At 48.6% G+C, this 25,793-nt stretch overlaps 1 long non-coding RNA gene across 1 annotated transcript in view; it reads right to left on the bottom strand.

Annotated features, from left to right (window-relative positions):
* Positions 1-1,686: 1,686 nt before the first annotated feature.
* The window catches only part of LOC134957563 (uncharacterized), a 34,852-nt gene continuing 10,745 nt past the window's right edge, over positions 1,687-25,793 (bottom strand). Inside the window, exons 2-4 of the long non-coding RNA XR_010186663.1 lie at positions 20,950-21,042; positions 2,778-2,946; positions 1,687-2,655 (exon numbers count right to left, since the gene is read on the bottom strand). This is a non-coding gene — a long non-coding RNA (uncharacterized LOC134957563). The remainder of the gene's footprint in view (positions 2,656-2,777; positions 2,947-20,949; positions 21,043-25,793) is intronic.

Here is a 25,793-nt window from a genome sequence, read left to right as displayed (position 1 = left end):
ATGCCCCTTTTTGGGCTGTGCGTCAAATGTGCGAACTGTTCCTATTTAAAATATAGGGGGTACAAGGACTGCTATGGGTGAGGGGTGATGGTCCTGGGAAAGAGGTGCAAGGTCAGAGGCAGAACCAGCGGTGGTGCTAGGGGGCACCAGCCAAAATCTTGCCTAGGGCATCATATTGGTTAGGGCCGGCTCTGGCTGCGATCACATCAGCCTGTCCGGGACCAGAATTGACGTCAGTAACCCTCCCTGCAAACGCATGGACACGCCTGCATTTTTCCAGACACTCCCTGAAAACAGTCAGTTGACATCCACAAACGCCTTCTTCCTGTCATAGAAACATAGAATTTGACAGCAGATAAGAACCACTTGGCCCATCTAGTCTTCCCCTTTTTTTATCCTTTAGGTAATCTCAACCCTTTTTTAACTTTAATACTTTGTAAGGATGTACATATGTATATCTCAAGTATGTTTATATTGCTCTACAGTCTTAGCCTCTACCACCTTTGATGGGAGGCTATTCCACTTATCCACTACCCTTTCTGTGAAGTAATTTTTCCTTACATTTCCCCTGAACCTCCCTCCCTCCAGTCTCAGTGCATGTCCTTGAGTTCTAATACTTCTCTTCCTTTGAATAATGTTTCCCTCCTGACCTTTATTAAGACCCTTGGTATATTTGAAAGTTTCTATCACGTTCCCCCCTTTCCCTTCTCTCCTCCAAACTATACATGTTATGATCTTTTAGCCTTTCCGGGTAAGTTTTGTGATGTAGGCCATGCACCATTTTAGCTGCCCTTCTTTGTACACTCTCTAATGTATTTATTTCCTTCTGGAGATATAGGGGGTAATTCCGAGTTGATCGCAGCATCAAATTTGTTAGCAGTTGGGTATAACCATGTGCACTGCAGGGGGGGCAGATATAACATTTGCAGAGAGAGTTAGATTTGGGTGGGTTATTTTGTTTCTATGCAGGGTAAATAATGGCTGCTTTATTTTTACACTGCAATTTAGATTTCAGTTTGAATACACCCCACCCAAATCTAACTCTCTCTGCACATGTTATATCTGCCACACCTGCAGTGCAAATGGTTTTGCCCAACTGCTAACAAATTTGCTGCTGCGATCAACTCGGAATTACCCCCATGGGCCCTCATTCCGAGTTGTTCGCAGCAGATCATCGCATCGCAAGCCGCGGAAAACTGCAAACTGCACACGTGCAACAGCTATAATGCGCATGCGCAAAGACAGCCGTACGATGAATGTGCAGAAGTACAAACGCTTTTCCAGAATGCACTAGTCTAACGATAAAGGGGTGTGATGGAGGCGGTGCAGAGGCTTGGCTTCGCTAGCTAACGAAATGGGCGTGAAAGTGGGCGGCTAGTGTGGGAATGTACAAAGGGCAGTAGGCGTGTTTTTTGCAGTAATGCGTAGCTGATGGTAGCAGATACACAAGTGTTTGCAAGACGAATGCAGCATAGGAGTAATGGGCCCTACACATTGGTCGATCCGCCGCCGAGCTGCCCGACGGCGTATACGTTAGAGGCACAGTCAACTGTTGTCAATGCAAACCAATTTTAATATATCAATATGCAATGTTTGTGCCCTTTGTCCCCAAAACGAAATATGCTATGTAAAAGTTTAGAGTACACGTTTCTATAATGCATAAACTACAAATAAACACACAATATACACACGAACACAACTTTTTTTTTTTTTTTATAATTTTTACTTAATAAATGAAAATAATACAATAAGCCAACATGGCTGTAATTTTAAAGCATGATAAATCTAAATTTACATATGTCTCAAGGTCCCCCATCTACTGGCCAAACAAACCCAACAAAAAAAACTGGTGTGAACCCCCCAGCCAGAGGATCCTGTTGGTCAAACTGAGATAGATTCTGGCCACAATACACAAACCCAAACTGCCACAACAGGCTAGGAAGAGGAAGATGGATCAAGTGTACAGGAAAAAAACCTCACAGGCTACTAACAAAAAGAGAACTCATCAATCCCCTTTCAGCATGAGGGAGTTGCCCATTCTGGCCACACAAGCCAAACAAAATACATAAAGGCAACATGGAAAACATGGGTGCTGGGCAATGTTGCCGCATCTGGAGAGAAATTACTTTTTCTTCTTTCGCCCTGCCTGACGTGGTTGGTCACTGGTAGGTCTGCGAAGTGCCCTTCGAGGGCCCTGCCCAGTGGGATCTTTTTTCTGGGCAGGGGTAGGGGAGGGAGCAGGTGTTGCAGGCTCCCTGCCACTGTGGGAAAGAAGGCCAGCGATGTCCTGTAGAGCTTGTACAACTGAGCTAGAGAATTGTTGTACAGAGGAGGTGAGCTCGGATTGGCTTTGCCTGAGTTCTGCCACACCTTGGCAGAGTTGAGCCATACCTTGCTCAACACTGGTAATCTGCTCAGTGAGCTGAACAGATATCTTGCTTACCTCCTGGGTCATCACATCCTGAAATTGACTCAGCCTCTCACCGTGACTGGCAATTTCAGTGAGAATCGCCGAGAGAGAGGGTTGGGTGGGGGATCCAGTGTGTGTCTGGCCAGGTGGAATTGGAGGACCCACACTGGAGGACTCACTAGGTACCCCCACCTCAGCCTCCGCCAGATGCCCCTCCTCTGACTCACCAAGCTCACCTTCCTGTGCTGTGTTATGTAAAAATCCAATATAATGTGAGACAAAAGGAGAGAAAAAATGTAAAAACAAATTAGTCACAAATTCTAAAACATCTATTAAAACAGATCACTCTATATGTCTGTAAACTTACCGGGCAAGTCATGTAGGTTGACAATCTCAGGCAGGTCCGTGTCCATTCTTGACACCCCACCCACCTCCTCGTAGCCCACACAGTCCATCGCCAGCTCCTCTAGGTCGGTATACTCCACAGTGGCAGTGGGTCCTCCCCCAGTTGCCCTCGGGACTTGAAGTCGGCCCAACTACATATGTGTTTTGAGTTTGGGGAAAGGAAGAGAAATATTATAAAATAAGAATTTACTTACCGATAATTCTATTTCTCGGAGTCCGTAGTGGATGCTGGGGTTCCTGAAAGGACCATGGGGAATAGCGGCTCCGCAGGAGACATGGCACAAAAAAGTAAAGCTTTTACCAGATCAGGTGGTGTGCACTGGCTCCTCCCCCTATGACCCTCCTCCAGACTCCAGTTAGGTACTGTGCCCGGACGAGCGTACACAATAAGGGAGGCAATTTGAATCCCGGGTAAGACTCATACCAGCCACACCAATCACACCGTACAACTTGTGATCTAAACCCAGTTAACAGTATGATAACAGAAAGAGCCTCTTAAAGATGGCTCCTTAACAATATAACCCGAATTTGTTAACAATAACTATGTACAGTATTGCAGATAATCCGCACTTGGGATGGGCGCCCAGCATCCACTACGGACTCCGAGAAATAGAATTATCGGTAAGTAAATTCTTATTTTCTCTATCGTCCTAAGTGGATGCTGGGGTTCCTGAAAGGACCATGGGGATTATACCAAAGCTCCCAAACGGGCGGGAGAGTGCGGATGACTCTGCAGCACCGAATGAGAGAATTCCAAGTCCTCTTTTGCCAGGGTATCAAATTTGTAGAATTTTACAAACGTGTTTTCCCCCGACCACGTAGCTGCTCGGCAGAATTGTAATGCCGAGACCCCTCGGGCAGCCGCCCAAGATGAGCCCACCTTCCTTGTGGAATGGGCCTTAACAGATTTAGGCTGTGGCAGGCCTGCCACAGAATGAGCAAGTTGAATTGTGTTACAAATCCAACGAGCAATCGTCTGCTTAGAAGCAGGGGCACCCAACTTGTTGGGTGCATATAGTATCAACAGCGAGTCAGATTTTCTGACTTCAGCCGTCCTTGAAATGTATATTTTTAAGGCTCTGACAACGTCCAACAACTTGGAGTCCTCCAAGTCGCCAGAGGCCGCAGGCACCACAATAGGTTGGTTCAGGTGAAACGCTGATACCACCTTAGGGAGAAAATGCGGACGAGTCCTCAGTTCTGCCCTATCCGAATGGAAGATTAGATAAGGGCTTTTATAAGATAAAGCCGCCAATTCAGATACTCTCCTGGCGGAAGCCAGGGCCAGTAACATAGTCACTTTCCATGTGAGATATTTAAAATCCACCTTTTTCAATGGTTCAAACCAATGGGATTTGAGGAAATCTAAAACTACATTTAGATCCCACGGTGCCACCGGAGGCACCACAGGAGGCTGTATATGCAGTACTCCTTTAACAAAAGTCTGTACCTCAGGAACTGAGGCCAATTCTTTTTGGAAGAATATTGACAGGGCCGAAATTTGAACCTTAATAGATCTCAATTTGAGACCCCTAGACAATCCTGATTGTAGGAAATGTAGGAAACGACCCAGTTGAAATTCCTCCGTCGGAACACTCCGATCCTCGCACCACGCGACATATTTTCGCCAAATGCGGTGATAATGTTTCGCGGTGACTTCCTTCCTTGCCTTAATCAAGGTAGGAATGACTTCTTCTGGAATGCCTTTCCCTTTTAGGATCTGGCGTTCAATCGCCATGCCGTCAAACGCAGCCGCGGTAAGTCTTGAAAGAGACAGGGACCCTGTTGTAGCAGGTCCCTTCTCAGAAGTAGAGGGCACGGGTCGTCCGTGACCAACTCTTGAAGTTCCGGGTACCAAGTCCTTCTTGGCCAATCCGGAGCCACTAGTATTTCTTACTCCTCATCACCGTATAATCTTCAATACCTTTGGTATGAGAGGCAGAGGAGGAAACACATATACTGATTTGTACACCCAAGGTGTTACCAGTGCGTCCACAGCTATTGCCTGTGGATCTCTTGACCTGGCGCAATACTTGTCCAGTTTCTTGTTGAGGCGAGACGCCATCATGTCTACCATTGGTCTTTCCCAACAGTTTATTAGCATGTGGAAGACTTCTGGATGAAGACCCCCCTCTCCCGGGTGTATATCGTGTCTGCTGAGGAAGTCTGCTTCCCAGTTGTCCACGCCCGGGAAGAACACTGCTGACAGTGCTATTACGTGATTCTCCGCCCAGCGAAGAATCTTGGCAGCTTCTGCCATTGCACTCCTGCTTCTTGTGCCGCCCTGTCTGTTTACATGGGCGACCGCCGTGATGTTGTCCGACTGAATCAACACCGGTTTTCCTTGCAGGAGTGGTTCCGCCTGGCTTAGAGCATTTTAGATTGCTCTTAGTACCAGAATGTTTATGTGAATAGACTTTTCCAGGTTCGTCCATACCCCCTGGAAGTTTCTTCCTTGTGTGACTGCTCCCCAACCTCTCAGGCTGGCGTCCGTGGTCACCAGGATCAAATCCTGTATGCCGAATCTGCGGCCCTCCAATAGATGAGCCTTTTGCAACCACCACAGAAGATATACCCTTGTCCTTGGCGACAGGGTTATTCGCAGGTGCATCTGAGGATGCGACCCTGACCATTTGTCCAACAGATCCCTTTGGAAAATTCTTGCATGGAATCTGCCGAATGGAATTGCTTCGTAAAAAGCCACCATTTTTCCCAGGACTCTTGTGCATTGATGTACAGACACCTTTCCTGGTTTTAGGAGGTTCCTGACAGGTCGGATAACTCCTTGGCTTTTTCCTCGGGAAGAAAAACCTTTTTCTGAACCGTGTCCAGAATCATCCCTAGGAACAGCAGACGTATCGTCGGAAAACAGCTGCGATTCTTGGAATATTTAGAATCCAGTCGTGCCGTCGAAGAACTACTTTAGATAGTGCTCTTCCGACCTCCAACTGTTCTCTGGAACTTGCCCTTTTTAGGTCGTGCAAGTAAGGGATAATTTAGATGCCTTTTTTCTTTGAAGAAACATCTTGTCGGCCATTACCTTGGTAAAAAGGCCCGGGGTGCCGTGGATAATTCAAACGGCATCGTCTGAAACTGATATTGACAGTTCTGTACCACGAACCAGAGGTACCCTTGATGAGAAGGACAAATTTTGGACATGGAGGTAATCCTTGATGTCCAGGGACACCATATAGTCCCCTTTTTTCCGGTTCGCTATCACTGCTCTGAGTGACTTTATCTCGATTTGAACCTTTTATGTAAGTGTTCAAAACATTTTAGATTTAGACTATGTGTCACCAAGCCGTCTGGCTTCAGTACCACAATATAGTGTGGAAAAATAATACCCTTTTCCTTGTCGTAGGAGGGGTACTTTGATTATCACCTGCTGGATATACAGCTTGTGAATTGTTTCCAATGCTGCCTCCCTGTCGGAGGGAGCCGTTGGTAAAGCAGACTTCAGGAAGCTGCGAGGAGAAGATGTCTCGACTCTCCAATCTTTACCCCTGGGATAATACTCGTACGATCTAGGGGTCAACTTGCGAGTGATCCCACTGCGCCCTGAGACTCTTGAGACTACCCCCCCACCTTGAGTCCGCTTGCACGGCCCCAGCGTCATGCTGAGGACTTGGCAGACGCGGTGGAGGGCTTCTTTTCCTGGGAAAGGGCTGCCTGCTGCAGTCTACTTCCCTTACCTCTATGTCTGGGCAGATATGACTGGCCTTTTGCCTGCATGCCCTCATGGGAAAGGAAAGATTGAGGCTGAAAAGACGGTGTCTTTTTTTAGCTGAGATGTAACTTGGGGTAAAAAAGGTTGGATTTCCCAGCTGTTGCTGTGGTCCCCAGGTCCGATGGACCGACCCCCAAATAACTCCTTCCCTTTATACAGCAATACTTCCATCTGCCGTATGGGATCTGTATCACCTGACCACTGTCGTGTCCCTGACATCTTCTGGGAGATATGGACAACGCACTTATCTTGATGCCAGAGAGCAAATATCCCTCTGTGCATCTCACATACATATATATAGAATGCATCCTATTAAATGCTCTACATGAATAAAATATTTTCAGTCAGGGAATCCGACCAAGCCAACCCAGCACTGCATCTCCAGGCTGATGGCGATCGCTGGTCGCAGTATAACCACCGTATGTGTGTATATACTTTTTAGGATATTTTTCCAGCTTCCTATCAGCTGGCTCCTTGAGGGCGGCCGTATCTGGAGACGGTAACGCCACTTGATAAGCGTGTGAGCGCCTTATCACCCTAAGGGGTGTTTCCCAACGTACCCTAATTTCTGGCGGGAAAGGGTATAACGCCAATATTTGCTATCGGGGTAACCCTACGCATCATCACACACTTCATTTTATTTTATCTGATTCAGGAAAAACTACAGGTAGTTTTTTCACTCCCACATAATACCCTTTCTTGTGGTACTTGTAGTATCAGAAACACGTAACACCTCCTTCATTGCCCTTAACGTGTGGCCCTAATGAGAAATACGTTTGTTTATTCACCGTCGACACTGTATTCAGTGTCCGTGTCTGTGTCTGTGTCGACCGACTGAGGTAAATGGGCGTTTTTTAAAAACCCCTGACGGTGTTTCTGAGACGCCTGGACCGGTCCTAATAGATTGTCGGCCGTCTCATGTCGTCAACCGACCTTGCAGCGTGTTGACATTCTCACGTAATTCTCTAAATAAGCCATCCATTCCGGTGTCGACTCCCTAGAGAGTGACATCACCATTACAGGCAATTTCTCCGCCTCCTCACCAACATCGTCCTCATACATGTCGACACACACGTACCGACACACAGCACACACACCGGGAATGCTCTGACAGAGGACAGGACCCACTAGCCCTTTGGGGAGACAGAGGGAGAGTCTGCCAGCACACACCAAAAACGCTATAATTATATAGGGACAACCTTATATAAGTGTTTCTCCCTTATAGCATCTTTTATATATATACAATATCGCCAAAATCAGTGCCCCCCCTCTCTGTTTTAACCCTGTTTCTGTAGTGCAGTGCAGGGGAGAGCCTGGGAGCCTTCTCTCCAGCTTTTCTGTGAGAGAAAATGGCGCTGTGTGCTGAGGAGATAGGCCCCGCCCCTTTTTCGGCGGCCTCGTCTCCCGCTATTTTTGAAGTTAGGCAGGGGTTAAATATCTCCATATAGCCTCTGTGGGCTATATGTGAGGTATTTTTTGCCTCTAATAAGGTTTTTATTTGCCTCTCAGAGCGCCCCCCCCAGCGCTCTGCACCCTCAGTGACTGTTGTGTGAAGTGTGCTGAGAGGAAAATGGCGCACAGCTGCAGTGCTGTGCGCTACCTTTATGAAGACTCAGGAGTCTTCAGCCGCCGATTTTGGACCTCTTCTCTCTTCAGCGTCTGCAAGGGGGCCGGCGGCGCGGCTCCGGTAACCATCCAGGCTGTACCTGTGATCGTCCCTCTGGAGCTAGTGTCCAGTAGCCAAGCAGCAAATCCACTCTGCACGCAGGTGAGTTCACTACTTCTCCCCTAAGTCCCTCGTTGCAGTGATCCTGTTGCCAGCAGGACTCACTGTAAAGTAAAAAACCTAAGCTAAACTTTCTCTAAGCAGCTCTTTAGGAGAGCCACCTAGATTGCACCCTTCTCGTTCGGGCACAAAATCTAACTGGAGTCTGGAGGAGGGTCATAGGGGGAGGAGCCAGTGCACACCACCTGATCTGGTAAAAGCTTTACTTTTTTGTGCCATGTCTCCTGCGGAGCCGCTATTCCCCATGGTCCTTTCAGGAACCCCAGCATCCACTTAGGACGATAGAGAAATACATGTTTCACTTACTTGTTGCAGGGCCAAAACTAGGATTGTTCTCACCCGGGCAAGACAGTAAAAAAAAAAACAACAACAATTAAATAAATAAAAAAATAGGATTTTGAATACCTAACGGTAAATCCTTTTCTATGAGTCCGTAGAGGATGATTGGCCGCTCAAAGAACCATGGGGTATAGACGGGATCCGCAGGAGACATGGGCACTTTAAGACTTTCAAAGGGGCGTGACCTAGCTCCTCCCTCTATATCCCACACCAGACTCAGTTTGGAACTGTGCCCGGCGAGATGGACATTTCGAGGAAAGGATTTAACAACAAAGGTGAGCACAACACCAGCTCACGCCATAAGCATGCCGTACAACATGGCAGATAACCGAACACATGTCAACGGACATGAACAAGATTCAGCAAGAAGCTGAAAAAACCCTAACACCAACTGTGTTTAACCAGAACTATACTACAGATACAGTACGCACTGGGACGGGCGCCCAACATCCTCTATGGTCTCATAGAAAAGGATTTACCGGTAGGTATTCAAAATCCTATTTTCTATTTCGTCCTAGAGGATGTTGGGACGCTCAAAGAACCATGGGGATTATACCAAAGCTCTAAAAACGGGCGGGAGAGTGCGGATGACTCTGCAGCACCGATAGACCAAAACTAAGGTCTTCATTGGCCAAGGTATCAAACTTGTAAAACTTAGCAAACGTGTTTGACCCCGACCAAGTAGCAGCTTGGCAAAGTTGCAATGCCGAGACACCCCGGGCAGCCGCCCAGGAGGAGCCCACCTTCCTAGTGGGATGGGCATTCACCGATTTCGGTAACGGCAAGCCTACCTTGGAATGAGCCTGCTAAATTATTTGACAAATCCAGCGGGCAATGGTCTGCTTGGAAGCAGGACCTCCAATCTTATTGGGAGCGTATAAAATAAACATTGACTCTGTTTTCCGCAATGGAGCCATTCTGGCTACATAGATTTTCAAAGCTCTGACCACATCCAGAGACTTATCCTCAGCCAAAGCGCCAGTAGCCACTGGCACCACAATAGGTTGGTTAATAGGAAAAGAGGAAACCATCTTTGGAAGAAATTGTTGCAGAGTTCTTAACTCAGCACGATCTTCATGGAAGATCAAATAAGGGCTCTTGTGAGACAAGGCCGCCAACTCTGACACCCGCCTAGCGGATGCCAATGCCAATAAAATGACAACCTTCCAAGTGAGGAATTTCAACTCCACTTTACGTAAAGGTTCAAACCAATGTGACTGAAGGAACGATAACACCACATTAAGGTCCCAAGGTGCCACAGGGGGCACAAAAAGGAGGTTGGATATGCAACACCCCTTTCACAAAGGTCTGCACCTCAGGAAGTGAGGCCAATTGTTTCTGAAAGAAAATGGACAAAGCAGAAATCTGCACTTTAATGGAGCCCAATTTAAGGCCCGCATCCACAAAAACGTCCAAGGTCAAATTTCTCCACAGGAGCTTTCTTGGACTCGCACCAGGAAATATATTTCCTCCAAATACGGTGATAGTGCTTCAACGTCACACCCTTCCTGGCAAGGATAAGAGTAGGTATGACTTCACTGGGAATACCCTTTTGGGCTAAAATCTGGGGTTCTACCGCCATGCCGTCAAACGTAGCCGCTGTAAGTCTTGATAAACGAACGGCCCCTGCCGCAGCAGGTCCTCGCGCAGAGGAAGAGGCCCGGGATCGTCGACCAGTAACGTCAGAAGATCCGGTACCAAGATCCGATACCACAAGGATCGCCGGTATGCTTGTTCTTTTTAGAAGCCTCAGCACCTTTGGGATGAGAGGAACCGGAGGGAACACATACACTGAGGGGAACACCCAGGGTGTTGTCAGTGCATCCACCGCGTCCGCCTGAGGGTCCGTGGACCAGGAACAATACCTCGGAAGTTTCTTGTTGAGGCGAGACGCCATCATGTCTATATGGGGAACCCCCCATCAATTTGTTAGCAGCGTGAAGACCTCCTGATGGAGGCTCCACTCTCCTGGATTCAGGTCGTGTCTGCTGAGGAAGTCTGCTTCCCAGTTGTCCATTCCCGGAATGAATATTGCCGACAGAGCGCTTGTATGCCTCTCCGCCCAGTGAAGAATCTTTGTGGCTTCCGCCATTGCCGCTCTGCTTCTTGTGCCGCCTTGGCCATTTATGTAAGCGTCTGCCGTAACATTGTCCGATTGGATCAGAACCGGCAGGTTTCGAAGAAGATGTTCCACTTGTAGAAGGCCGTTGTAAATGGCCCTCAGTTCCAGAACGTTGAAGTGAAGATGAGTTTCTGGACTTGACCATCTTCCCTGGAAGGTCACCCCCAGAGTGACTGCTACCCAACCTCGGAGACTTGCATCCGTGCTCACTAAGATCCAGTCCTGGATCCCGAACCGACGTCCTGCAAGGAGGTGAGAGCCGTTGAGCCACCACAGGAGGGAGATTCTGGTGTTGAGAGATAGAATTATCTTCCGGTGTATATGTAGGTGGGATCCGGACCACTTTTCCAACAGATCCCACTCAAACACTCTGGCATGGAACCTCCCGAATTGGAGGGCCTCATATGCCGCCACCATCTTTCCCAGCAATTGAATGCATTGATGAATGGAAACCGTTTTGGGTTTCAATAAGAGTTTTACCAAACTCTGAATTTCCAGAGCTTTCTCCACAGGGAGAAAAACCTTCAGCTGGACCGTGTCCAGAATCATGCCCAAAAACGCCAATCGGGTTGTCGGGATCAACTGTGATTTTGGCAAGTTCAGGAGCCAGCCGTGCTGTTGCAGAACTGACATGGACAGTGCAATGTCCTGTCACAACTTGTCTTTGGACTTCGCCTTTATCAGGAGATCGTCCAAGTACGGGATAATTGTAACTCTCTGCCTGCGCAGGAGAACCATCATTTCTACCATTACTTTGGTAAAATCCTCTGAGCCATGGACAGACCAAACGGCAACATCTGAAATTGGTAGTGCGTATCCTGGATAGCAAACCTCAGGAAACTTTGGTGAGGAGGATAAATGGGGACATGAAGGTAAGCGTCCTTTATGTCCAAGGAAACCATGAATTCTCCTTCCTCCAGACTGGAGATCACCGCTCTGAGAGACTCCATCTTGAATTAGAATTTCTCTAGGAATAAGTTGAGAGATTTCAGGTTGAGAATAGGTCTCACCGAGCCGTCCGGCTTCGGCACCATGAACAGGCTTGAATAAAAGCCCTGCCCCTGCTGATCTAGGGGTACCGGACCACAACCTGATTTAGACACAATTTTTGTACTGCACCGCAGATAAGTTCCCTTTCCTGCAGTGAAGCTGGCAAGGCTGATCTGAAAAACCGGCGAGGAGGCACGTCTTGAAACTCCAGTGTGTACCCCTGGGATACAATCTTCAACATCCAAGGGTCTAGACCCGAGCGAACCCAGCCCTGACTGAAAAGCCTGAGACGTGCCCCCACCGGAGCGGGTCCCTGTAAGAGGGACCCGGCGTCATGCGGTGGGTTTAGCAGGAGTCGCGGAGGACCTCTGCTCCTGGACACCCAAGGAGGCAGGTGCCCTTTTTCCTCTACCTCTACCTCTGGTAGCCAGAAAGAAGTTGCCTCGGCCCCTTCTATACTTGTCGGGCCGAAAGGAATGCATTTAATAATTTGGCTGTTTCTTTTGCTGCGTAGGAACCGAGGGCAAGAAGGTAGATTTACCCGCGGTAGCCGCTGATACTAAATCAGTAAGGCCTTCACCGAAAAGTTCTCCTCCCTTAAAGGGAAGGGATTCCATATTCCTTTTGGAATCAGCGTCAGCATTCCACTGATGAATCCAAAGCGCACGTCTAGCCGCAATGGACATAGCATTCGCCTTAGCACTAAGGAGGCCAGCGTCACGTACAGCCTCTTTCAAGTATGCAGCTGCATCTCTAATATAACCCACTGTCACCTGGATGGAATCTCTATCTAGATTCTCCCAATCAGAAGACAAAATGTCTGCCCACTTTTCAATAGCACTACTGACCCACGCGGATGCAATAAGAGGCCTGTGCAATGTCCCTGTAGTAGTGAAAATAGCCTTCAGGATAGCCTCCTGCTTATGGTCCGCCGACTCCTTAAGGGCCGTCGACTGAGCTACAGGGAGGGCTACCTGTTTAGACAAACGCGCCAGGGCTTTGTCTACAGTTGGGGGATTCTCCCACGGGTCCCTATCCGACTCGGTAAAAGGGTATACCACATTGATTCTTTTAGGAATCTGAAACTTTTTATCAGGGTTATTTCTAATGCTATCAAAGAGAGCGTTCAGTTCAAAACAAGGAGGAAAAGTAACCGAGCGCTTTTACTCCTTGTAAATCAGGACCCTGGTTTCAGGTGTAATAGGGTCCTCATTAATATTCAAGATATCTTTAACAGCTACAATCATATACTGAATACTCTTAGCCAATCTTGGATCTAATCTGGAATCAGCATAATCGACATCGGCATCACAGTCCGTGTCGGTACCTGTGTCAACTAATTGGTCAAAAATAAGAATTTACTCACCGGTAATTCTATTTCTCGTAGTCCGTAGTGGATGCTGGGAACTCCGTAAGGACCATGGTGAATAGACGGGCTCCGCAGGAGACTGGGCACTCTAAAAGAAAGATTAGGTACTATCTGGTGTGCACTGGCTCCTCCCTCTATGCCCCTCCTCCAGACCTCAGTTAGGGAAACTGTGCCCGGAAGAGCTGACACTACAAGGAAAGGATTTGGAATCCAGGGTAAGACTCATACCAGCCACACCAATCACACTGTACAACTTGTGATAACCATACCCAGTTAACAGTATGAACAACAACTGAGCCTCATTTAACGGATGGCTCATAACAATAACCCTTTAGTTAAGCAATAACTATGTACATGTATTGCAGAGAGTCCGCACTTGGGACGGGCGCCCAGCATCCACTACGGACTACGAGAAATAGAATTACCGGTGAGTAAATTCTTATTTTCTCTGACGTCCTAGTGGATGCTGGGAACTCCGTAAGGACCATGGGGATTATACCAAAGCTCCCAAACGGGCAGGAGAGTGCAGATGACTCTGCAGCACCGCATGAGCAAACTCAAGGTCCTCCTCAGCCAAGGTATCAAACTTGTAGAACTTAGCCAACGTGTTTTGAACCCGACCAAGTAGCAGCTCGGCAAAGCTGTAAAGCCGAGACCCCTCGGGCAGCCACCCAAGAAGAGCCCACCTTCCTTGTGGAAAGGGCTTTTACTGATTTTGGATGCGGCAATCCAGCCGCAGAGTGAGCCAGCTGAATCGTGCTACAGATCCAGCGAGCAATAGTCTGCTTCGAAGCAGGAGCGCCAACCTTGTTGGCTGCATACAGAATAAACAGCGAGTCAGACTTTCTGACTCCCGCCGCTCTGGAAACATACATTTTCAAAGCCCGGACTACGTCCAGCAACTTGGAATCCTCCAAGTCCCTAGTAGCCGCAGGCACCACAATAGGTTGGTTCAAATGAAACGATGATACCACCTTAGGGAGAAATTGGGGACGAGTCCTCTATTCTGCCCTTTCCATATGGAAGATCAGATAGGGGCTTTTACATGACAAAACGGCCAATTCTGACACACGCCTAGCCGAAGCTAAGGCCAAAAGCATGACCACTTTCCACGTGAGATATTTCAGCTCCACGGTCTTAAGTGGCTCAAACCAGTGGGATTTCAGGAATCCAACACAACGTTAAGACCCCAAGGTGCCACTGGTAGCACAAAAGGAGGTTGAATATGCAGCACCCCCGTAACAACGTCTGAACTTCAGGCAGTGAAGCCAGTTCTTTTTGAGAGAAAATGGATAGGGCCGAAATCTTGACCTTTATGGATCCTAATTTTAGGCCCATAGTCACTCCTGACTGTAGGAAGTGCAGGAATCGACCCCGCTGGAATTCCTCTGTAGGGCCTTCCCGGCCTCACACCAAGCAACCTATTTTCGCCATATACAGTGAAAAAGTCTTGCTGTCACGTCTTTCCTAGCCTTTATCAGCGTAGGAACAACTGCATCCGGAATGCCCTTTTCCGATAGGATCCGGCGTTCAACCGCCATGCCGTCAAATGCAGCCGCGGTAAGTCTTGGAACAGACAGGGCCCTTGTTGCAACATGTCCTGTCTGAGAGGCAGAGGCCATGGGTCCTCTGAGAGCATTTCTTGCAGTTCCGGGTACAGAGTCCTTCTTGGCCAATCCGGAGCAAAGAATATTGTTCTCACTCCTCCTTTTATTACAATTCTCAGCCCTCAGGTATGAGAGGAAGAGGAGGGAATACATAGACCGACTGGAACACCCACGGTGTTACTAGTGCGACCACAGCTATCGCCTGAGGGTCCCTTGACCCGGCGTAAAACCTTTTTTAGCTTTTTATTGAGATGGGACGCCATCTAGTCCACCTGAGGCAGTTCCCATCAATTTGCAAACTGCGTGAAGACTTCCTGATGAAGTCCCCACTCTCCCGGGTGGAGGTCGTGCCTGCTGAGGAAGTCTGCTTCCCAGTTGTCCACTCCCGGAATGAACACTGCTGACAGTGCGCTTACTTGATTCTCCGCCCAGCGAAGAATTCTGGTGGCTTCTACCCTCGCCACCCTGCTCCTTGTGCCACCTTGGCGGTTTACATGAGCCCCTGCGGTCTGACTGGATCAGAACCGGTTGGTCGCGAAGCAGGATCTCCGCTTGACTTAGGGCGTTGTATATGGCCCTTAGTTCCAGGATATTGATGTGAAGGCAAGTCTGTTGACTTGACCACAGACCTTGGAAATTTCTTCCCTGTGTAACTGCCCCCCACCCTCGGAGGCTTGCATCCGTGGTCACCAGGACCCAGTCTTGAATGCCGAACCTGCGGCCCTCGAGAAAGTGAGCACTCTGCAGCCACCACAGGAGAGACACCCTGGCCCTGGGGGATAGGGTGATTAACCGATGCATCTGAAGATGTGATCCGGACCACTTGTCCAGTAAGTCCCATTGGAAGGTCCTCGCATGGAACCTGCCTAAGGGGATGGCCTCGTATGATGCCACCATCCTTCCCAGGACTCGAGTGCAGTGATGCACTGACACCTGTTTTGGTTTTAATAGATTCCTGATCAGTGTCATGAGCTCCTGAGCTCTTTCTATCGGGAGATAAACCCTTTTCTGGTCTGTGTCTAGGATCATGCCTAGGAGAGGCAGATGAGCTGTAGGAACCAACTGCGACTTTGGAATATATAGAATCCAGCCGTGTTGCCGTTACACTTCCAGAGAAAGTGATACGCTGTTCAGCAACTGCTCTCTTGATCTCGCTTTTATGAGGAGATCGTCCAAGTACGTGATAATAGTGACACCTTGCTTCCGCAGGAGCACCATCATATCCGCCATTACCTTGGTGAATATTCTCAGGGCCGTGGAGAGACCAAACGGCAACGTCTGAAATTGGTAATGACAATCCCGTACCGCAATTCTGAGGTACACCTAATGAGGTGGATAAATGGGGACATGAAGGTATGCATCCCTTATGTCCCGATTCACGATAAAGTCTCCCCCTTTTCAGGCTTGCAATGACCGCTCTTAGCGATTCCATCTTGAACTTGAACCTTCTCAGGTATATGTTCAGGGATTTTAAATCAATATGGGTCTGACCGAACCGTCTGGTTTCGGGATTACAACATGGTCGAATAATAACACCCTCTTGTTGAAGGAGGGGACCCTTGACCACCACCTGTTGAAGATACAATTTGTGAATTGCAGCTAACACTGGCTCCCTCTCTTGGGGGGAAGCCCGCAGGGCCGTCGGTGAGGGGGCATCTTCCCACAGTCCAGCTTGTATCCCTGAGACACAATATCTATTACCCAGGGATCTAACAGGGAGTGAACCCACTTGTGGCTGAACTTACGAAGGCGTGTCCCCACAGGGCCTAGCTCCGCCTGTGGAGCCCCAGCGACATGCGGTGGATTTTTGTAGAGGCCGGGGCGGACTTCTGTTCCTGGGAACTAGCTGTGTTGTGCAGCTTCTTTCCTCTGCCCCCGGCTCTGACAAGAAAGGACGCACCTCAGACTTTCTTGTTTCTTTATTCGAAAAGCTGCATTTAATAATGTTGTGCTTTCCTAGGCTGTGCAGGAATATAAGGCAAACTAGCAGAATTACCAGCTATAGCTGTGGAGACCAGGCCCGAGAACCCTTCTCCACACAATCCTCAGCCTTCCATATGCCTCTTAAGTCGGCATGATCTGTCCAATGCATATTCTCCAGGACACGTCAAGCAGAAATCGACATAGCTTTGACTCTAGGACCCAGTATACTCATATCTCTTTGGGCATGCTTTATAATTATATATCTATCACTTAAGACAGCATATTTAATATATTTATATCTATATGCATACTAGGGTCTCAATCTCTGCTGATAAGGTACCTGTCCACGCTGCCACAGCGCTATAAACCCATGCCGACACAATCGCCGGTCTGGGTAGTATACTAGAATGTGCACACTATCTGCAGGATCCCTGAGAATAGCTATTGCTACCGTCTGTGCAAACAGGACACCCTAGGGGAAGATTCTCAACACATCCTGGCCCTAGTGGGGAAAGGATACAGCCTGAGAATTCTCTTGTGGGAAGCTGCCGTCTCTTGTCTGGAGATTCCCGCTCTTTTTCCTCATGAGAGGAGGGAAATTTACCTCAGCATTCTTCCCCTTAACATGTGTACTCTCGTGTCAGGGACAGATGAGTCATCAGTTATATGCAAATCATCTTTTATTCCAATAATCATATATTGAATATCTTTTAGCCGTCTTGGCTGTAACTTTGCATTATCGTAGTCGACAGTGGAGTTAAACTCCATGTCGATACCAGTGTTTGTTATTTTGGATAGTGAGCATTGAGAGACTCTGAAGGTCTCTGTGACATAGGGACAGACAAGGGTAGATTTCCTTTCTGTTCCCTAACCTTTTGTGCAATAAATTCACCTTAGCACTTACACATATCCAAACAGGTGTCGGCGTTGTCGACGGAGACACCCTCCCACACACATATCTGCTCTATCACCTCCTTAGAGGAGCCTTTTACCTCAGACATGTCGACACACGCGTACCGACACACCACATACACAGGGGATGCTCTATTTGAAGATAGTTCCCCCACAAGGCCCTTTGGAGAGACAGAGAGAGAGTATGCCAGCACACACCCCAGCGCTATATAACCCTGGGATTACACTACAACTCAGTGTTTACCCAGTAGCTACTGTATATACAAATTTTGCGCCTAAATTTATGTGCCCCCCCCTCTCTTTTCACCCTTTGTGTACCAGGATACTGCAGGGGAGAACCTGGGGAGCTTCCTTCCAGCGGAGCTGTGAAGAAAAAATGGCGCCGGTGTGCTGAGGAAGAAGGCCCCGCCCCCTAAGCGGCGGGCTTCTGTCCCGCGTTTTATGTACTTTAATGGCGGGGGTTTTTACACATATACAGTCCGGAGCCTGTATTATGTGTATTTTTCCCAAAAGGTATTCATAATTGCTGCCCAGGGCGCCCCCCCCCAGCGCCCTGCACCCTACAGTGACCGGAGTGTGTGGTGTGCTGTGGGAGCAATGGCGCACAGCTGCAGTGCTGTGCGTTACCTTAATGAAGACAGGAGTCTTCAGCCGCTGATTTTGTCGTTCTCTTCTGTCTTCTGGCTCTGCAAGGGGGACGGCGGCGCGGCTCCGGGAACGGACGATCGAGGTCAGGCCCTGTGTTCGAACCCTCTGGAGCTAATGGTGTCCAGTAGCCTAAGAAGCACAAGCTAGCTGCAAGCAGGTAGGTTTGCTTCTCTCCCCTCAGTCCCACGTAGCAGTGAGTCTGTTGCCAGCAGATCTCACTGAAAATAAAAAAACTAACAAATACTTTCTTTTCTAGCAAGCTCAGGAGAGCCCACTAGGTGCATCCAGCTCTGGCCGGGCACAGATTCTAACTGAGGTCTGGAGGAGGGGCATAGAGGGAGGAGCCAGTGCACACCAGATAGTACCTAATCTTTCTTTTAGAGTGCCCAGTCTCCTGCGGAGCCCGTCTATTCCCCATGGTCCTTACGGAGTTCCCAGCATCCACTAGGACGTCAGAGAAACTACGTTTGTGTGACCCTGCAGGGTCTTGCAACTGTAATAAAGCGTCCTCTACTGTTCTCTTCCACACCTGGGACGCAGACTCATCAAACTTTTGATTTAATGATGTGACACTAGCATGCAAAGCATTCAAAGTAGTTAACCAATCTGCAGTCGGCGGTGCCGACAGGGCCACTCCCAAACATTTGGTGTCCCCAACAAATTGTCCCCCGGAGAGGAATAATCAGCCTCCGACATGTCAACACCTGAGAGACAGCACACACACCAAGCAGTGAGGGAACACAAAGGGAAACAGCCAGCTCACACCCCAGCGCCAAATAAGCAGGTCTGTGAACACCAAAGATGTCCCAGAGCTGTCTGCGCTTGTTTTACATAAATAAATATGCCCCCTCTATGTCTTTTTAGCCCCCTGGTACTTGCATCGGAGAGGAAGGACCAGCGACTTCAGTTTGTGGAGGAGGAAATGGCGCCAGTGAGCAGTGAGAAAGAAGCTCCGCCCCCAACATGGCGCGCTTCTTCCCGCTTTTATTATTTAATTATATGCCGGCGGGGGTTAACGGCCAGTGACAGGCTGTGATGAAGAGAAGTCTTCTTTCTTCTTATACTCACCTGATTTCTGGCTTGAAGAGGGGGGACGGCAAGCTGTGGGAGGGAGCATCCAGGAGAGCCCGGCGTTCGTCTCCCCTCAGGAGCTGAAGGCATCCTGTCAGCAGCAGCAGAGCCCTGGAACTCATCAGAAGTGGGTCTAGACTGCTCTCCCCTCTTGCCCACGAAGCAGGGAGTCTGTAGCCAGCAGATCTCTCCAAAATAAAAAACCTAACATTAAGTCTTTCAGAGAAACTCTAGGAGCTCCCCCTAGTGCCCTGTGTCTCGGCCGGGCACATTTCTAAAACTGAGTCTGGTGGGGGAGCCATGTCACGCCCCTTTGAAAGTCTTAAAGTGGATCCTGCGGATCCTGTCTATACCCCATGGTTCTTTGAGCGGCCCAACATTCTCTAGGACAAAATAGAAACATAAATTAAATTAAATTAAATATTAAAATAAAAAATGATAATTATAATTAAAAATACAATGAAATATATAATCCCACATGTACACCACAGAGGAGCTACTTATACACATTACACCACAGTACAGCCACTTATAAATGTTACACCACAGTACAACAGCTTATACATGTTACACCGCAGAGGAGACACTTATGTGTTATACCCTGTTGTTAATGGAGGGCAAGATAGTGTATTTGTCATGAAAGAATATGCTCTCAGATTGTGGAAGTATTACTTAAGGGGGAGTAATTATTCCAATTTATTTTATCCTCACAGAGGACAAATACTTGTGTACAATGTATATTACCCTCATAGAGGGAAATGGTTATTACCCTCACAGAAAAGGGACCCTCATGGAGGGTAAATGGGACAGTCAGAACTGGTAATAGCCCAGAAGTGATATGGGCTCGCGAAGCTAGGACTGGGCCACTTTGAGACTTGTGGGGAGCACTGAGCGCTATTGGCGTGGAGAGAGCCAGCGCGTGCAGGAGAGCTGGTGGCGGGACTGATCCGGGAACCAAGGCAGAGGTTTGAAAAGGAGGAGTGCGGAGGACCGTTGGCAGTCTCTGAGGGGAGCAGAGTTGACGGCGGAGCTGTGCTGCCAGAGTAGCAGGAGTCGCCGGGAGAACTGATAGCGGCAGCGGGTGAGAGAAAGAAAGAGAGCTGTAATACTTACCTCGATCCCTCTCCGGTGTCTCCCTGTGGTGCGGTGGTGAGGAGAGCTGAAGGTCCGGGGTCTGCAGTGCGGTTGTGGAGGACAGTCCGGAAGAGCGACTGTGGGGACGGAGAAGTGCAGCTGAGCGGTGAGATTCCCCTAGCGACGCCCTGCAGGAGGTGACAGCACCCCAATTAACCAATCCAAGTTAAAGCATCACAGTAACCGTGAGTGATCCAACAGTGGGAAGCTCCATACACCCCATATAAAGTCAGGGGTGGGCTCGTAATAGACAGTGACAGAGAAAGGGCCTCTAACTGAAGGCAGTTTATTACTGTCATACACTGAAGGCTAAGCAGTCAGAATAAGGGCCTTATACGGAAGGGAATTTACTGAAATATAGTACCGCCGGATATTACAGACACTCTGCATAAGAGAACACTTAAGGAATTGAATATTTGTCAGGCCTGACTAAATTACACTGTATTTAAACTAAAAGATAAATCAGCAGAGTACAGTTACTCAATTCCACACAGAGATATACTTACTGCAGCTACAGAGAGTGATGAACAGTGACGTCATTCATCCTGTCAGTGTGTCAGCTGGAGTTAGTGTCAGAAAGCTTCTCTCCCAGTAGACAGCTAAAGCAAATAAGTATACCAATATCAGTTTTTCTGATACAAATAAAGAATATTACTACAGTACCCTCTAGGGTAGCTCACTGACTACAGCACAGGTTCTCAAACTCGGTCCTCAGGACCCCACACAGTGCATGTTTTGCAGGTCTCCTCACAGAATCAAAAGTGAAATAATTAGCTCCACCTGCGGACCTTTTAAAATGTGTCTGTGAGTAATTAATACACCTGTGCACTTGGTGGGTTACCTGCAAAACATGCACTGTGTGGGGTCCTGAGGACCGAGTTTGAGAACCACTGCACTACAGTTAACTCAAAACAGCTACACATGTATTAAATCTAGTTATATTCCGGCTCCCAAGAACGTGTATTTATATCTTGAGTTACAGCCAGTTCGCTTAGCCTTAGTGGATACAAGACTTAACTACACAGTACCTACCAAGGATTACAAAAAATAAGATTTTAAACCTACCAGTAAATCTTTTTCTCGTAGTCCGTAGAGGATGCTGGGACTCCGTAAGGACCATGGGCATAGACAGGCTCTGCAGGAGACATGGGCACTTTAAGAAAGACTTTGACTCTGGGTGTGCACTGGCTCCTCCCTCTATGCCCCTCCTCCAGACCTCAGTTAGAGAAACTGTGCCCAGAGGAGACGGACAGTACAAGAAAAGGATTTTTGTAATCAAAGGGCAAGATTCATACCAGCCACACCAATCACACCGTATAACTTGTGATATACTACCCAGTTAACAGTATGAAAAAACAACATAGCATCAGTCCAAGACCGATGAAACTATAACATAACCCTTATGGAAGCAATAACTATATACAGGTCTTGCAGAAGTAGTCCGCACTTGGGACGGGCGCCCAGCATCCTCTACGGACTACGAGAAAAAGATTTACCGGTAGGTTTAAAATCTTATTTTCTCTAACGTCCTAGAGGATGCTGGGACTCCGTAAGGACCATGGGGATTATACCAAAGCTCCCAAACGGGCAGGAGAGTGCGGATGACTCTGCAGCACCGATTGAGCAAACAGGAGGTCCTCCTCAGCCAGGGTGTCAAACTTATAAAACTTTGCAAAGGTGTTTGACCCCGACCAATTAGCAGCTCGACACAGCTGTAGTGCCGAGACCCCTCGGGCAGCCGCCCAAAACGAGCCCACCTTCCTAGTGGAATGGGCCTTAACCGATTTTGGCAACGGCAATCCTGCCGTACAATGCGCCTGCTGGATCGTGTTACAGATCCAGCGAGCAATAGTCTGCTTTGAAGCAGGGCCGCCAACTTTGTTGGCTGCATACAGGACAAACCGTGCTTCTGTTTTTCTGATCCTAGCCGTTGTGGCCACGTAAATTTTCAAAGCCCTGACCACATCAAGGGACTCGGAATCCTCCAAGTCACGAGTAGCCACAGGCACAACAATAGGTTGGTTCATATGAAAGGATGAGACCACCTTAGGTAGGAATTGAGGACAGGTCCGCAACTCCGCTCTATCCATATGGAAAACCAGATAGGGTCTTTTATGTGATAAAGCCGCCAATTCCGAAACTCGCCTAGCCAAAGCCAAGGCCAACAACATGACTACCTTCCAAGTGAGATATTTCAACTCCACTGTCTTCAGTGGTTCACACCAATGAGACTTAAGGAAACTAAAGACCACGTTAAGGTCCCAAGGCGCCACCGGAGGTACAAAAGGAGGCTGAATATGCAGTACTCCCTTCACAAAAGTCTGTACTTCAGATAAAGAGGCCAATTCCTTTTGAAAGAAAATGGATAAGGCCAAAATTTGAACTTTAATGGAGCCTAATTTTAGGCCCAAATTCACTCCAATTTGTAGGAAGTGAAGAAAACAACCTAGATGGAATTCCTCCGTAGGAGCATTCCTGGCCTCACACCAAGAAACATTTTTTTCGCCATATTCGGTGATAATGTTTAGACGTCACTGCCTTCCTAGCCTTTATTAGCGTAGGAATGACCTCATCCGAAATACCCTTTTCCGTTAGGATCCGGCGTTCAACCGCCATGCCGTCAAACGCAGCCGCGGTAAGTCTTGGAACAGACAGGGACCCTGTTGTAACAGGTCCTGCCTTAGAGGAAGAGGCCACGGATCTTCCGTGAGCATTTCTTGCAGATCCGGATACAAGGTCCTTCGTGGCCAATCTGGAACAATGAGAATTGTTCTCACTCCTCTTTTTCTTATTATCCTCAACACCTTGGGTATGAGAGGAAGAGGAGGAAACACATATACCGACTGGAACACCCACGGTGTCACTAGGGCGTCAACAGCTACCGCCTGAGGGTCGCCTGACCTGGCGCAATACCTTTGTAGCTTTTTGTTGAGACGGGATGCCATCATGTCTATTTGGGGTAGTCCCCACGACTTGCAATCTGCACGAAGACTTCCTGATGAAGTCCCCACTCTCCCGGATGCAGATTGTGTCTGCTGAGGAAGTCTGCTTCCCAGTTGTCCACTCCCGGAATGAACACTGCTGACAGAGCGCTTACATGATTCTCCGCCCAGCGAAGAATTCTGGTGGCTTCCGCCATTGCCACTCTGCTCCTTGTGCCGCCTTGGCGGTTTACATGAGCAACTGCGGTGATGTTGTCTGACTGGATCAGAACTGGTCGATTGACGTAGGGCGTTGTATATGGCCCTTAGTTCCAGGATGTTGATGTGAAGACAAGTCTCTTGACTTGACCAAAGTCCTTGGAAATTTCTTCCCTGTGTGACTGCTCCCCAACCTCGGAGGCTCGCGTCCGTGGTCACCAGGATCTGTTAGGCGCCGGGGTCCGCTCGGCCGTGCGGCCCGGCGCCTAGCAACCAGGGACGCCGTGCGCGTTCAGCCGCCGGCTCCCTGGCAACGCTAAGACGCCGGGCGCACGGAGCCGCTCTGACCTTAGCAACGGGGACGCCACGTTCAGCCGCGTTCCCCGTTGCTGGGTCTATTCTCATTACCCTGATTATGTGCTGGCCGTGCAGCATGCAAGCTGCACGGCATTTCTATTTGATTGTCCTGTCTGGATCTTGATTGGAGGGTGCCTGAATAAAGGCACCCTCAGGACTTCTTACAGACGCCGGTGATAGCTTCCTGTTTGCCTGTGTCTGCTGCAGAGAGTTCCCAGTCCCGGTCTTTTCGGTTGTTCCTGTCCTCAGAGATCCTGTACTCGGAAGTTACCATCTGTTCCTGGAGTCTGACCGAGCACCTTTAACATCTGGTGGTGTTCGTGAGTCGCGGCGCAGCCGTGTGTTGCGGCTTGTCCGCTTCTGTTTATTATTTTGTTTAATTGTGTTCTGGAGCTTTGCGGAGGATTCCGCTTCCACAGATCCACTCTGGTGTCCGGCGGTGCCGGATAGGAGTGTCGGATCAGTGGATCCTTGGTTGTCCTTTTTCCTGGCGGCTAGTCCGCACATACCTTTTGATTTAGTTAGTTAGCTTGTAACCCCTGGCCTGGTTGCTTAGTCAGAGGGCCCCTTGTTATCACCCTGTCTCGGACTTCCCCTTGTCTCCCATTAAGACCTGCGGGGGCATCGGGGTTGGGCAGACATAATCCGCCCTTCGAACGCGGCTGCCATGGGCTCAAGCAACCATAGTCTCGCAGGGGATTTCTGATAACACGGGCGAGACAACGGAGTTAGGGCGCCAGGGGTTACTAGGCTATCCAGCTCCCACAACCAGCTTATTTTCCTGTACTCAGATCCCTGCCATAAGATCTCCTCCGGTCTGGAGTACAGGAATCATAACATTATCACCGGCCCAAAAGAAAAGATTTAACTTACAGTAAATTTTTTCACTTTTTAGTTGGGAGATTTTTGTCGGCCTTATGAATCCCACCGGTGTTGGGCCAAACCCTGGCCAGCTTCTTGTTAGTCAGATTCAGGAACTTACTCAGATGGTTCAGGATCTGTCCCTCCGGGTGAGGTCACAGGAAGATCTGTTACGGACTTCCCCGAGGGTCATCCCTGAACCAAAAATGCATCTGCCTGACCGTTTTTCTGGGGATAGAAAACAGTTTTTTAATTTTAAAGAATCTTGCAAACTGTATTTTCGTTTAAGACCAGTTACCTCAGGTACAGAGGCTCAGCGGGTTGGGATTATTATTTCTCTACTTCAGGGGGATCCTCAGACCTGGGCTTTTGGTTTAAAGACAGACGATCCGGCCTTATCGTCTGTAGACGCCTTTTTAAAATCTTTAGGGCTATTGTATGACGATCCTGATAGAGAGGCGTCCGCAGAAAGTCAGTTGCGTGCTCTTAGACAGGGTAGGAATCCCGCAGAGAATTTTTGTACGGAGTTTCGCCGTTGGTCGAACGACTGTGGCTGGAATGACCCAGCCCTGCGCAGTCAGTTTCGCCTCGGCTTATCTGAATCTATAAAAGACAGTCTCCTCCAGTATCCCGCTCCTGAGACCCTCGATAACCTCATGGACCTATCTATTAAAATAGATCGTCGGCTCAGAGAGCGGAGGGCTGAAAAAGGGGCCTCTGCCGGGTCCTCTCCCTGGGTTCCTTCCATTCCTGTAGACATAGAGGAGCCTATGCAGATTGGTCTCTCCAAATTGTCTCCGGAAGAAAGAACCAGGAGGCAAAATTATGGTCTGTGTTTATACTGCGGAGGTAAGGGACATTTTGCCCGTAGTTGTCCAAACAAGTTGGGAAACTTCCTGACCAAGTGAATTGTGAGGGGGTTCACTTTGGTCTGCAGCTCATCTCCTCAAATAATTCACTGTTGGTTCCTGCTAAAGTTTCCTATGGCAGCC

This window comes from Pseudophryne corroboree, chromosome 9 (genome assembly GCF_028390025.1).
Source record: "Pseudophryne corroboree isolate aPseCor3 chromosome 9, aPseCor3.hap2, whole genome shotgun sequence".
NCBI lineage: Eukaryota > Metazoa > Chordata > Amphibia > Anura > Myobatrachidae > Pseudophryne > Pseudophryne corroboree.
Note: the sequence above shows the minus strand (reverse complement) of the source record. Positions and strands in the feature narration are given on the sequence as shown.